This window comes from Triticum dicoccoides, chromosome 5B (genome assembly GCF_002162155.2).
Source record: "Triticum dicoccoides isolate Atlit2015 ecotype Zavitan chromosome 5B, WEW_v2.0, whole genome shotgun sequence".
Taxonomy (NCBI): Eukaryota; Viridiplantae; Streptophyta; class Magnoliopsida; order Poales; family Poaceae; genus Triticum; species Triticum dicoccoides.
The window spans coordinates 628912983-628918982 of NC_041389.1; positions in this window are offsets into that span (position 1 = coordinate 628912983).

The window sequence follows — 6000 nt, forward strand, 5'->3', positions numbered from 1 at the left end:
CTTCCAGAAATCCATTCAGGAATGCAGTTTTGACATCCATCTGCCAAATTTCATAATCATAAAATGCGGCAATTGCTAACTGTTGGGTTTCGTAGTAATTTCAAAAAATTTCCTACGCGCACACAGGATCATGTGATGCATAGCAACGAGAGGAGAGTGTTGTCTACGTACCCAACGCAGACCGACTGCGGAAGCAATGACACGACGTAGAGGAAGTAGTCGTACGTCTTCACGATCCAACCGATCAAGCACCGAAACTACGGCACCTCCGAGTTCGAGCACACGTTCAGCTCGATGACGATCCCCGGACTCCGATCCAGCAAAGTGTCGGGGAAGAGTTTCGTCAGCACGACGGCGTGGTGACGATCTTGATGAACTACAGCAGCAGGGCTTCGCCTAAACTCCGCTACAGTATTATCGAGGAATATGGTGGCAGGGGGCACCGCACACGGCTAAGGAATCGATCACGTGGATCAACTTGTGTCAACTTGTGTGTTTAGAGGTGCCCCTGCCTCCGTATATAAAGGATGGAGGAGGAGAAGGCCGGCCAAGGCAAAGGTGCGGCCAGGATAGGGAGTCCTACTAGGACTCCAAGTCCTAGTAGGAGTCCACCAAGAGGGGAGGAAGGGAGAAGGAATAGGAGGAGAAGGAGAGGTGGCCGGCCCCCTTTTCCCTAGTCCAATTCGGACTAGAGGGGAGGGGGGGCGCAGCCTTTTTCTCCTCTTCCCACTAAAGCCCATCAAGGCCCAATACTCTTCCCCGTATTCCCGTAACCCCCCGGTACTCCGGAAAATACCCGAATCACTCGGAACCTTTCCGAACTCCGAATATAGTCGTCCAATATATAGATCTTTACGTCTCGACCATTTCGAGACTCCTCGTCATGTCCCCGATCTCATCCGGGACTCCGAACTCCTTCGGTACATCAAAACTCATAAACTCATAATATAACTGTCATCGAAACCTTAAGCGTGCGGACCCTACGGGTTCGAGAACAATGTAGACATGACCAAGACACGTTTCCGGTCAATAACCAATAGCGGGACCTGGATGCCCATATTGGCTCCTACATATTCTACGAAGATCTTTATCGGTCAGACCGCATAACGACATACGTTGTTCCCTTTGTCATCGGTATGTTACTTGCCCGAGATTTGATCGTCGGTATCCAATACCTAGTTCAATCTCGTTACCGGCAAGTCTCTTTACTCGTTCCGTAATACATCATCTCACAACTAACATATTAGTTGCAGTGCTTGCAAGGCTTATGTGATGTGCATTATCGAGAGGGCCCAGAGATACCTCTCCGACAATCGGAGTGACAAATCCTAATCTCGAAATACGCCAACCCAACATCTACCTTTGGAGACACCTGTAATGCTCCTTTATAATCACCCAGTTACGTTGTGACGTTTGGTAGCACCCAAAGTGTTCCTCCGGCAAACGGGAGTTGCATAATCTCATAGTCATAGGAACATGTATAAGTCATGAAGAAAGCAATAGCAACATACTAAACGATCAGGTGCTAAGCTAATGGAATGGGTCATGTCAATCAGATCATTCAACTAATGATGTGATCTCGTTACTCAAATAACAACTCATTGTTCATGGTCAGGAAACATAACCATCTTTGATTAACGAGCTAGTCAAGTAGAGGCATACTAGTGACACTCTGGTTGTCTATGTATTCACACATGTATTATGTTTCCGGTTAATACAATTCTAGCATGAATAATAAACATTCATCATGAAATAAGGAAATAAATAATAACTTTATTATTGCCTCTAGGGCATATTTCCTTCAATTTGCACCATAGATTCATCAAAATTAAGTGGTGAAATTACCTTTTTTGATAGGTAAGTAAGGGGAAAGCTATCTTCATGTTGTAGATCTACTTTTTTCTCCCTAGCTCGCTCCAACAACGTGCACATGCACTTTTTGTGGCCTAGCTAGATCTATGTATGTTTGTGATGTTGCATATGTTTGTGGTGTTGCATATATGTTTGTGTTTGTAGGTACCAGTATTTGAAATGCGATAGTTGCCAATATTTTGCTGGAATGTTGATTCATTTCCGTTTCGGCGAGAATTTTGGCACTATGCATTCTTTTTGGTCCTATTTTTAGGGAAGTTGATGCCAAATTTTATCTTGGTTCTAAAATATCGTTTTGCTCTACCCCGCAGGCGACCATGGTCCGCACGATGACCGAAGGCATCATGAATAGGTTTTTGAGCTCCGCGAAGGCCGAGATGCTTCAAAAGAACGAGACGGAGATAAGATGTCCGTGTCGAAGATGCAAGCTGAAGAGCCTTATTGCGGACCCGGATTCCGGGCAGGTGCGGGACCACCTGCTCTTGCGTGGTTTCATGGATGGCTATCGATGGCAAGGTGATGAAGATGACTATGAAGTCGTCCATGGGGGCCAGGCAAGAAATGAGGAAGGGCAACAAGACAACCACCGCGGTGAGGGAGGCCAAGAAGACGAAGAATCTCCAGGACATGATCACGACGGTGATGCTGTACACAGTCATCATGTAGAAGATGTCGTACATGATGATGAGGAAGATCAAGACGAAGGGCATGATCATGAAGATGAAGATGCCGGAGCAGACGACGATGGAGGCTGGGTGCAGGACCCTCATATTCAAGAGTTGCTTCTCAAGCAGACGGATAACACAAGAGCTGCCGCCCGAGAGAAAGCCAAGCTGGATCAACTGGAGATAGACGCGGTTACTCCATTGTATGAAGGATGCAGGCCCGAGGATACCAGCCTGAAAGTAACGCTCATGGCTCTGGAGATGAAGGTAAAACACAAAATGACCGACGCATGCTTCGACGAGAACATGTCATTCTGGTACGAACGTCTTCCCAAGGGGAACAAGTGCCCGACCAGTTTCGAGGAGGTGAAGAAAATCGTGTGTCCTCTGGATTTACCGCACGTGAAATACCATGTGTGCATGAACAATTGCATCATTTATCGGGACGAGCACGTGGACTCTACCATATGTCCGGTGTGCGGCGTCACTCGATACAAGAAGAGGAAGAAAGCTCCTCGAAAATCGGTGTGGTACTTTCCGATCACTCCTCGTCTGCAGCGGTATTTCACGGACCCTAAGGTAGCAAAGCTCTTGCGTTGGCACACGGATAGGGAGGAGAAGAAGCGGGAAGATGACGGAAATGATCCGGAGATAAATAAAAAGACAAGATGTTGAGTCACCCTAAGGATGCGAGCCAGTGGCAAGCATTGAACTTCGAATACCCAGAATTTGGGAAGGATCCAAGGAACATCGTGCTAGGCGCGAGCACCGATGGAGTCAATCCGTTTGGCAGCCAGAGAAGCACACATAGCACCTGGCCTGTGTTTGTGTGGATGTACAACCTTCCCCCCTGGTTGTGCATGAATAGGAAGTAAATTCACATGAGTACGCTAATTGAAGGGCCGAAACAACCAGGGAACGACATCAATCTGTATCTGGGGCTGCTGAAGGAGGAGCTAGACACGCTGTGGAAAATGCCATCCAATACGTGGGACGCCGCAGAGAAAGAATATTTCCCTATGAGAGCCGCACTGCTCACGACGGTGCACGACTATCTCGGTTACGGTTATCTCGCGGGGCAGGTAGTCCACGGATTTTCTGGATGCGTAAGGTGCATGGATGACACAACGTATCGCCAGCTAGATAGAGATCCTGGGTCTTCGAAAACCGTGTTCATGGGACATCGAAGGTGGCTTCGCGACGATGACCCATGGAGGAAACGCAAGGATCTGTTCGATGGTGAAACCGAACCCCGAAAACGCCCGTGTACGAGGAGCGGCGAGGAAATAGACGAGCTGTTGAAAAATTGGAAAGACTTCCCACTGTCAGGAAAGAAGCAAAAGGCGCCAGAGCCGGGAAAGAAGCGAAAGGCGCCAGAGCCGCTGCTGAAGGTATGGAAAACGAGGTCTGTTTTCTGGGACTTGCCGTACTGGAAGATCCACCGTGTGCCTCACAGCCTTGATGTCATGCATATCACGAAGAACGTGTGCGAGAGTCTGCTTGGTACCCTGCTCAACATGCCAAAGAGGACCAAAGATGGGCCGAAAGCAAGGGCAGACTTGAAATCAATGGGCATCAGGCAGGAGCTTCAAGCTAATGATGATGATGATGATGATGAGGCGAAGCAGGACACAGAAAGTCGTCGCAAAGGCAAAAAGGCCAAGAAGACCGGAAATGACTACCCTCCCACGTGCTTCACTCTAAGTCAGGAGGAGATCGAGCAGTTTTTCACCTGCCTCCTAGGAGTAAAACTTCCTTACGGTTTCGTGGGGAAGATAAGCAGATACCTAGACCCAGCGAAGCAGAAGTTCAGCGGGATGAAGTCTCACGACTGTCACGTGCTGATGACGCAGATACTTCCAGTTGCAATCCGTGGGATCATGGACGCGCACGTCCGTGAAACGCTATTTGGCCTATGCAAAAAATTTGATGTCATCCCTCGGAAGTCAATTGGCGTGAGGCAACTCAGAAGGCTACAGGAAGAGATCGTGGTGATACTATGCGAGCTTGAGATGTACTTCCCGCCCGCATTCTTCGACGTTATGGTGCATCTGCTGGTCCATATCGTGGAGGATATCATCCAACTCGGGCCGACGTTCCTGCACAGCATGATGCTGTTCGAAAGGATGAATGGTGTCATCAAAGGATACGTTCGCAACATGTCACGTCCAGAGGGAAGTATAGCCAGGGGCTTTCTGACCAAGAGCGCATCACCTACTGCACGAATTATCTAGGCATCGAGAACCCCGTTGGTCTGCCCGTCAACAGGCACCTCGGCAGGCTCGCTGGATGGGGTCACCATGAGGGTCGCTGCGAAATGCATGTCGACTTTGAGGGTCGACTCGCTGACTTTGAAAGAGAAAACCTAGTCGCGCTACAACACATAGATCGACCAGCCTTGGGTGGTAGAGCACAAAACCTTTATTGAGAAGACGTACAATGACCGAGGCCAAAAGAGGACGGACGGAGATATAATCAAAGAGCACAACTCATGTTTCACGCGTTGGTTCAAGCTGAAGCTTCTGTCGTACCCTTTACATGAGGATTCTTCCGCGGAAGAACAATTCATAATCGCCTTGTCACAGGGCGCCGAGCACAACCTGATGACCTATGAGGCGTACGATATCAACGGCTACACATTCTACACCCAGAACAAGGACATGAAGAGCGATGGTTATCAGAACTCCGGGGTAACGATGGAATCCTACACCGGCAACGACAAGGACAGATACTACGGAAGGATCGAGGAGATCTGGGAGCTGAGCTACGCTGCAGAGAAGGTCCCGATGTTCCGTGTCAGATGGGCCAAGAGCGTCCTAAAAGAAGACCAGTATTTCACCACCATGGTTATACCCGAAGCCAAATCCAAGACCGCGGGCGCAAACGTCACCGCGAAAAATGAGCCATGGGTACTGGCTTCCCAAGTGGACCAATGCTTCTTCATTACCGACCCGCCAAAGCCCAGTTGTGTTGTCGTGAGGAGAGGCAAAAGGAAGATCATCGGAATGGATGGAGTAGCCAATGAGCCAGACTTCGACAAGTACGGCGACCCGAAGATCGAACATGACGACGACGATGAAGTAGCAGCACACACCACAAGAAGAAGCAGGACCACCCTACCTAAAGGACGTCCATTCCACAGAAGAACTCCATTTGCGAAAAAGAAGGGCAAGAAGATTGTGAACAGATAGCTAGCTAAGATCGATTGTATTTAAATTGTAGCCTTCATTTCTTGGGCACTTTTTGATATCATGAATATTTTTAAATTTCATGGGCACCTTTTGAATTCATGAATATTTTTTCAAATTTGATGATATTTTTTCATATTCAATATGAAAAAATATTGAATATTCATGAGGACACTCGATCTCGATCCCCCTCCCTCTCGATAGCTATCCCCCTCGTCAGATCCCCCTCGTCGCCGAGCACCCCCCGCACCCTCCCCCCGCTCCACCGCCGCCGA